Raw genomic sequence first — 10,047 nt, 5'->3', positions numbered from 1 at the left:
CCAGTGCAACATATAGTAAGTACTTAGTAAATATTTTTTGATTCAAATTGGATAGGCACCAAAAGCAGGAGGGAAGGAAGGAAGGAAAAAGGACAAGAAAGGGCAAGATCTAAAAGTAATTCTAAGGTAAATTTTATTTTAATAACTGGAGAGTCAAGCTAGGTGACACTTTTCTTTCAACTACAATAAGGAATGACTCTAAAGCAATGTAATCGATTTTCTTGGGTGTTTCACATACTGACTTTGAAGGCAATTTTCAAAGGGAAACTCTAAAATGATCTTAAACAATAGCAGTAATGTTGGTGTAACATAGAGCTCCCCTGTGGGGGCATTTTAAAGGACTCATTTGTATGTTTAAGTCCTGCTATGTAGGCTTTTAAAAAATTCATTTGTGGTTATACATTGTATATTTTCTATAAACTAATTGGTTAAGGAAAGCAATGTGAGGTATAGGAATATTAAGAGAAAAAGCAGGAAGGCTATCACTTTAAACATGATAGGCTTAATAAAATTTACAGATCAAATATAATTTCAGAGACCTAAATGAGTTCTGAACACATTTTCGAGGTCTGCTAAAAGTTATACTAATAGTTACTATATATCTAATACTGACTATGTATAAGGCATTTTTACATTGAATTATCTATAATATTCGTAACAACCACCCTGCTAAATAGATACTGCTGCTCCAATTTTACAGGTTAGGAAATTGAGGGTCATAAAGGTGCCCAAAGTCATGCAGTCAAGCAAGACAAAGCCATGATTTGAATCCCGGTTTGTTCAGTGCCATACCTTGAATGCAATACTGAATGCATACCTTAAATGCAAATTTTTACACTAGAAGCAAAAGGGCAAATGAATGCAATACTGAATGCATACCTTAAATGCAAATTTTTACACTAAAAGCAAAAGGGCAAATGAATGCAATACTGAATGCATACCTTAAATGCAAATTTTTACACTAGAAGCAAAAGGGCAAATGAGGCAATGTCCTCTTCTAAGATACGAATTTATGAGTATATTTATTACTTGTCTACACCTCCAAAATGCTCATGCACAAACCATTTAACATATTTTCTAAATGATGTGAAACTCAAGCAAGCAATGAATGTTATCAAACCTTTCCTTTAATTTTTTAAAACCAATTCATTTGACCGTGTTTAAAATCTAACCACTCACATGTTCGTTGCAGCATTATCCACAATATCCAGGATATGGAATCAACCAATGTATCCATCAACAGATGAATGGATAAAGAAAAAGTGGTATGTATATACAACGGAAGATTATTCAGCCTTTAAAAAGACGGCAGTCCTGTCATTCGAGACTATATGGTTGAATCTAGAGAACAAAATACTAAGTGAAATAAGGCAGGCTCAAAATCAAATACTGTGTGTTCTCAGTTGTATGAGGAATCTGAAAACATTGAACTAGAGAAGTAGAGTATAATGGTGGTTACCAGGGGCTAACAGGAGGGAGATGGGGAGAATCTGATCAAAGGTTACAAAGTTTCAGTCAGACAGAAGGAGGAGGTTTTAGAGATCTATTGCACAGCATGGTGACTGTACTTAATAATAATGTAGTGTATATTTCAAAATTGCTAATAGAACAGATTTTAAATGTTCACACCACAAAAAAACAAGTACGTAAGGTCAAGGATACATTAGTTTGATTTAATAATTTCATAATGTATACATATATGAAAATATCATATTATACCCCATAAATATATACAGTTATTGTCAATTAAAATTAAAATCAAATCATGTAGCCATACATAATATTAATTTTAAAATCAAAAGTACTTAAAACATTACTAAATTGATAGTGATAAACTTTCCATTAAGTGAATGGAACTTTAGCCTATGATTCACATTTGCACTAAATTTATATTTTATGGAAGAAAAGAAAATGTCTTGTTTTCTATAATCACCAAAGAATAGGTCCATGGATATCCCTTGTAAGGACTCCCTGATGCCAGAGCCCATCAGCATAAAAAAGTAATAAAAGGGAGCTCACAAAGATCTAAAAAGTTTATGGAAAGAACAACTACTTCATAATGAGAGTTTCCAGATCACAAAGTAGAAAGAAGAAATCCAACTATAAATCCATATTCAGAGCATAGAAGGGGAGATAGGAAATGAGGTAATTTTTTGCCTTACTTTTGAGCAGCACAAATCTTATGAATGGAGGTGGAAGTTATTCAATAACATTTATTGCAAGGTCTAGTTCAGTGCCTTCCACGGGTGTTCAGTCAAAAAATCTTATTTGGAGATGATATTTATGCAATGATAATCAGTCTATTTCAGCACAGCAATTTTGGGGGAGAATATTGTCTGTACTGAGGTTAAGCTTTGTCAAGTAAAATAATAAAAGGAAGGGCAAAGACCAGATGTGAAAAGTATTCAAAAGAGAAATTAAGGTTTATGCAAAATTTGCACAAGCATTGGCAATTACAATTCAGAAAAGTAAATGCATTTTAGGGAAACTTGGAAACACATTTGGCTACATGTAGAGAATGCATTGAAATCATACATGAATTTCTTCTTCTCTCCAACTTTACCAACTGATGCAAATTTATTTACTCATTCAAAGAGTAAAGATGAAGATACAGAAGGATTCTGACCCTTGTTTCAAGGAAGAGGGGATCAATTATATATAATTGAGTCCTTTCACCTTTGTTTCTTGAGGTCTATGAATACTAAACTAAATTATAAGAACTACTGCAGTTTTGCAACATAAGAAATTAAAGCAGGTAATTTTTTAATACCATGATTTAATGGTTTGGGTCAATTATATTAAATGCTTTAAACAGAAAACACTTAGGTTGATTTTAAGTTGAGAATCCTTATTTTCCTAGCATGAATTAAAATCTATTTCCTCATTACAACACACACACACACACACACACACACACACACACACACACACCCCACGCTACTCTCAGTGGACACTGAGTGCTGATATATAAACAGAACATGTGTCAAAACGTTGACAGTTAATTTAGGAAAACCTATAGTTTTCATGAACATTTTATTTTTGATATAACTTTTATATGGTATTTAGAAATAAGATAACTTTATATTATTCTTTATCTATTAAAGAATAGAAACTTAAGGAATAACTTATGGAAAGGAATAAAATGAAGAAAAAGGAAAAGGTGCTGCAACTGTGACACTCCTTTAAAGTAGCATGTAGAATCATTTCGCTACATTCACCACAAACATATTCAACATGTATGTTTTAGAAGTTGTTAAAAATAATCGGTAAAGTTCAAAAAGCAAGTAACCAGAGTTGAGTCTGTTACCTTAACAGTCCACAATTCTCATATAATGATTGTAGGCTCAGTAAAAAAAAGCTACCCAGTCAACAGGACACTTGTTAGAAACCCAAATGGGAAAAAGGTCACTTACTGCAAACTTCAGGTTACCTAAACACCAAATCCTTTCTATGCTAAGGTTCGATTTTCGTTTTCTTAGAATTCTCTATATCCCCCTTCCTTTTTCGATTCATACATCCAGTTTGAAACTCAATGGTTGGCATAACTCCACCTACGATTTCAGTTGTCAGTCAAGAACAGTCACTTCCACCTGATCTTTTCTGATAGAGAAAGTTGGAAAGAAAAAAACCCAGGTTGTTTAGTTAGCAGAGACAATGAAACATAAGGAGAGATATTTCTCTTCCATTAATAGAGGAGATGAGCAGCAAGTCAAGCAATGGACAGGCAGGAAGTAGCCTTGTCCCCAGGAGCAGCAATCAGCCAAACAGCCTGAAAGGATCAACAAAAATAAAAATGACTTCCTTTCTCTGGGGTTTCTCATTTTACACAATCTACTCTCTGCGTCCATACTCTAACTTCATCTCTGACTTCATTCTGCAGGGAAGTATGATTTCGCAACTTAAACAGACCCAGTTTACAGTAAATCTTTGCACGCAGACAACAGTAGGAAGCCTTGGGAACAAGTCACTTTGAAAACAGGAGGACAAAACTGTATGTTGCATTGAGACAAGGCTCAAATAAATTATGTATTTGTTTTTGTGGAAACATATTGGATTCTACCCAAATACACACACACACGTGCACACACACACACACCCCACATACACATGAGCAAATTCACAATTTGTCAAACTTTTCTCACTAGGCCTGGGATAAGCGCACACATGCATATACGTACACATGTGTGTACATGCATACACATGGAAGAGAGAAAAAAATATACAGTAAAACTCACAGAGAGAACCCAAAATAGATAAACAATATTTTTTTCATTCCATGCAATGTTCAAATACTTAGTAATTACTAAAACAGAATATACCCCATTCAGGAAAAAAAAAAAAAAGTTGTATGCTAGAATTGCAGGAAAATACCTTTCAGAATAGGGCTGTATGTGACTCTAGTTAAATTAGAGATGATCAAGTAAGAAGCATAAATCAAGCAGTGGTCAAATTAAGGAAGGTCAGCCAAGACAAGGTGCGAACAGATATCTATTGAATTTGTCAACGAGAAGTTATTCATCCATTCAACATTCTTCATCCATTCAACACTCATAAATATTTAGTGAGCACCTACAATATTCCAAGTTGAAACTTATCTCAGTGAGTTCACAGATAACAGTTTCTAGGTGGCTAAAGTTGACACATCTGGGAGTCGGGCAGGAATGAAAAATTCAGGTTAAAGAAAACAAAGAGAAAGATCAGATACGTGGGCAGATAGTGAAGCCTGTGAGAGAACCTGGGCCCTCAGGCCCCTGGATCCACCTAGCTTTGCAGAGAGGTGCTCAATCTAAATTCAGGAAAACAAACTCTCCTATCACAGATGGGGAAATTGAGGCTGATCAAACTCATGTACAATCTTGTTTATTCCATAGCCCCTATGTCACCCTATCACCATATTACCACTTCCATCTTTGTAAGTTTCTGCTGAAACCCCTTATCTTAGTACAAAAAGGTTTCCAAGAATACAAAAATTAGCCAGGCGTGGTGGCAGGCACCTGTAATCCTAGCTACTCAGGAGGCTGGGGAAGGAGAATCAATTGAACCCAGAAGGCGGAGGTTGCAGTGAGCTGAGATCACGCCATTGCACTCAAGCTTGGGTGGCAAAAAAACAAAAAACAAACAAACAAAAAAAAACAGACTTCCAAGAGCGTTCCTTCCAACCACTTTCTGGCTTGTCTTTGCTCTCACTCTTCATCCCATATGGAAAAAAAATCAGACCCACACATGCAACATGCTCTTTCATCCTTATTTGTTTCTACCTACACTTATATTTGATGACTTACTGTCTATGCTGGGCATTTTTCCAATTGCTCAATGTGAACGGCTCATAGAATATCCCTGGAGAGACTACAATAACTATTACTCTTTGTTACAGACAAGGAAACTGAGGCTTAAAGAGTAGAGTAACTTATACAGTAATTCACAGCCTTAAGAGGTTAAATGGAGGAATTTGCCTCTAAAGTTCATTGTATCATGTATCATGCCCCACCTTGCCCTTTGTTTGGCTAACTCACACTCCAAACAAATGTTTCTTACTCCATAATTTGAATTAGATGGTGTTCCCTACTCTCTCTAAACAACTATTATTTTATCACAGCACCTGTCTTACTCATCTGCAGGGATTTATTTGGTGATCTTTCCTCTAGTGTCTAGAAAAAGCCCAGAAGCCCTTTATGCTCCCAGTGCATAGCCCAATGCCTGGCACCTCAAAGGTGTTCAATAAAACTTTACTGACTGACTCAGAAATGAATAGATGTCATGTGGCTATGAAATCATGGGCAGAAGGATTAAAACACCAATGTATCTGATTTAAAATCCTTTCTTCCTCCAATGTACCATACTGACTCCCCGGTAGTCATAGATGAATGTCCTTACTTTACACAGCAAGTGGAAATAAGCTTATCCATTCTGTCATTCTTGAAGTAGGATAGTGAGAGAGCCAGTGTTTAAACGTATTCTATCTTGTGCCTGTATCTGGCACACAGTAGGAGCTTAATACATGTTTATTGAATAAATAAGCTTGTTCCTGGCATATAGGTACCTCCTACCTCATATGTTTGCTATCTGCTTAGGTTGACAATAAGCATTGCATGCTCTATAATTTTCTATTGTAATTGTGGTCCAAGAACCAGTGCCACTAGGAAACCTGATAGAAATGCAAATTCTAAGCCTCCACCCTGGATCTATTAAATCAGAATCTGCATTTTATCAAAACCCACAAGAGACTAATGTACATGAAAATGTTTGAGAAGCACTACTCTAGACTATAAGGTATGTACAAACGTGTGGTTCCCACTTAAGGGAATTGCAATTTAAGTTGGAGAGAAAAATCATCCCCATCATAAAACACAGTAGGTTAACATCATAAAACTAATACCAGTGCAAAAGAAGGACAGCATCAGACATAGTAAATCAAATAAAGTCATGGAGAATAAAATAATGCAATATTTCAAAAAGCTCTTCTTAGGCAGAGTAGAGAACACAGAGCATTCTACCTCTCTAATAAAGATGCTGTCTGCGAGGGACTGGTAGAGAGCGTCCTGCCTGGTACATAGTGTTTGAATCATAGTGAAGACAGACCACAACAAAATTCATGTGGTTAGCTCCATATCATAACTTGAAGTGAAGTTCATCCATACAGTGGATAAAGAGTCAAGATCTGAAGGTAAACTGTCTGTGTTCAAATTCTGGCTTAAACACCAACAGTTGAAATGATCATGTGACATTGGGTGCATTGTTTAAACTTAGTTTCTGTTTGGGAAATGGAATAATAAGGTACTTAACTTATGAAATTGCAATGAGCATGAGATGAAATAATCTCTGCAAAACATTTAGAAGAATACCTGAATAAGAATACTTCAGAAGAATACACAAATAAGCACCCAATAAAAACAATGACTGCATCATCGTAATCATTCTGAAACACATAGGCAGTGGTTAATTTTGGTGTGGCTCCTCTGCCCTGATAAGCTTAATTCTATGTTGTCCTGTCCCTCTTTCTGCTTTCCCATCCCAAAACATGGCTGTATCTCATTATGGAAACAGTTGACCATAAACCTCTTAACCTTATATAAAAATATTGTGCATATTTCTCAGGAAATGTTCATATTTTCTATGAGACTTCAAAGGCATTGATGGCCTCAAAACGGTCTTTAATCACTATTCTGAATGTGGTGGAATAAGATGATCAAGAGCAAAACTCGTGAAGTCAGCAACAACAGGTTTGAATTCCAGTCCTGACTTCACTAATTGTATGACTAAACATGACTCCCTATCTTTCAAGTGGGGATAATAACACTATCTTAATAATACCATTTACAGTGAAGTCTTGTGTAACAGTCCAAGGATGTGCTGTATGAAATGGTACTCTGCAATTGTAAAGAACTTCCAGATAATATAGCAGTGACAGCTATTATATTGGGTGATTTCTCAAATGTTTTCTCTCACAACAGAACACACTCAATCCAAAGAACCATTCCTTTAGAAAGCTGCAAGTAGGCCGGGTGCAGTGGCTTATGCCTGTAATCCCAAAACTTCGGAGGCCAAGGCGGGTGTATCAAGAGGTCAGAAGTTTGAGACTAGCCTGGTCAACATGGCAAAACCGCATCTCTACTAAAAATACAGAAATTAGCTGGGTGTGGTGGCGGGCTCCTATAATCCCAGCTACTCGGGAAGCTGAGGCAGGAGAATCACTTGAACCCAGGAGGTGGAGGTTGCAGTGAGCCGAGATTGTGCCATTGCACTCCAGCCTGGGCGACAAGAGCAAAAATAAATAAATAAAGGCCAGTCACAGTGGCTCACACCTGTACTCCCAGCACTTTGGGAGGCCAAGGTGGCAGAATCACCTGAGGTAGGGAGTTCAAGACCAGCCTGACCAACATGGAGAAACCCCATCTCTACTAAAAACACAAAATTATACAAAATTACCCAGGCGTGGTGGTGCATGCCTGTAATCCCAGCTACTTGGGAGGCTGAGGCCGGAGAATCACCTGAACCCAGTAGGCGGAGGTTGTGGTGAGCCAAGATCACGCCATTGCTCTCCAGCCTGGGCAACAAGAGTGAAACTCCGTCTCAAAGAAAAGAAAAGAAAAAGAAGGAAAGCTGCAAGTACAACGAGCTAGTCAGGGGGCTATTGCGCCCATTACTTGTGCCCCTGCCATGCTTACAAAGACTGGGATGGTTGAGAAGTGTAGCAAGATGGAAACAGCAGTAGAAAAGGATCAGTTCAAAATAATGTTGCTCATGCAGAGGCAGGTGAATGGCAGCAGCTCATGGCTTGACTGCTATGGGCTGCCGTACTTTCATCTCCAAACAGAATAGCTGAGACCGACATGCCCGGATGTGTCTTCCGGGAAGCAGTTTTCTCTTCAGCAACACATTTCCAGGCAGCTTAGTGTCCTGCTTCCATCTGTCCACAACAAAAATCAGTGGAATACAGGATTCAGAAGTCAAAAGATTCAGCTTCTTTAATTAAAAGGGGTCAAAGCAAAGTAATATGGAGATAGGGAAGAAAAACAATCTCCATAAGTAGATCAAAATGTGAACCCAACTTTGGACCTAGACATTTACACATTGTAATCAAGTGGATTGCCAGGAAGCCAAGATTATGTAGCTGAAAAGCAAGTGAGAATGAGACTATGCGAGTGTGATAACAGTTCTATATCCATAACACTTTCATCTCAGAGTACACTTGTGCTTCAAATGCATTTGCCAGCAGCTTTCCTGCCTCTCAAGCGGGAGTCTAATGGGAAGACAGCAAAAAGGGAAACATCAGGAAGTTAGATTTTTGTATAAGCCAGTGGGACAAGAGTAGGATAACCCTGTACCAAGTGCACAGAGAAGGCTTCAGAATTTTGGAAGGTGTGTTAGTGTCTTCGTCCTGTGCCTGAACAATTCATTTCAGTCAACGAGTCTTTCCCAGCCAGCATTCCTTTTGAATTTATAAAACAAAAATGCAGTCTCTTTCTTACCGTTTTCAAATCAGAAACAAGGATATTAAATCAGTTCCTGAAGAAATGACATAGGAGAGCTATTTAAGGCTTCAAATTCTTGATAATGTGAAAAAAAAAAAAAAAAACAGAATGAGGTTGGGTGTTTCCTGTCTCTGTTTAAAATGAAATCATTGTACGTGTTAGCCTATGACCATATTTAACACATTTCCTACGTCCTTGCATTTGTTCACATTTTCTTCTCTTTGAGCTTTACTGCTTGAGTGGTGCCAGTAATGAAGGGGAACACATTTGTCTTTCATAACTGTCAGAGATGACACGAAGAAGCAAAATGAATGTGGGAGGTGCCGTTTTGTTTCTAATTAACAATGGTTTTCAAGTATTTGTGTAAGAATGGGAGTCAACATTCAAAGGGCTTGAATCTATTGCCCTTTTCAATGTTTTCCTTTAAGAAAAAAAAGAGATAAATTTTTATGTAGGGAAATACTGTGTGTGCAATTCAATGGAAATGATAGGGACAGCTAGAAGTGAAATATAAAAAAATTAAATAATCCAAGTACTGTGAAGCAATGCATAGTTGAAGGTACCTTATTACTTTATATTATACCTTCTCATTCTGAATAACTACTGTTATATAATATGAACCATTGATGTTTAATAATAGAAATAACCACAGTCAGATGCCAAATCAAGAAGAAAAGATCTGCACTTTGAAAAAAAAAGAACTCTCTTTATGCATATGCCACATGTAAACGTTCAGGGCTTGAGCTCTGAAAGGAATCCTGCAGTGGGAAGGTATTGAGAAAAGCAGTTCTGAGCAAAAGACGGGGGGGCGGGAGCTAGTTACAAGTCTGGTTCTTGCCCAGTTGAAGTAACTGACACTATGAAAGTCTGTCTAGGCCTAACTCTATATGGGTGAATACCACCACCACACACTGACACCTTATCTTGTTGCCTAGTAGCAGCTGCAAGAATTAATTCAGTGTGTAGTGTGTCCATCCATCAAAAATACCTACTAAAGTGTCTAATGAGAAGAACGTTCTGGATTATACATCTTAAGTGAATACAAAAAAAAAAAAAAAAAAAAAAAACACTCAGA

This window comes from Rhinopithecus bieti, unplaced genomic scaffold (genome assembly GCF_001698545.2).
Source record: "Rhinopithecus bieti isolate Rb0 unplaced genomic scaffold, ASM169854v2 scaffold_21155, whole genome shotgun sequence".
Taxonomy (NCBI): Eukaryota; Metazoa; Chordata; class Mammalia; order Primates; family Cercopithecidae; genus Rhinopithecus; species Rhinopithecus bieti.
Note: the sequence above shows the minus strand (reverse complement) of the source record.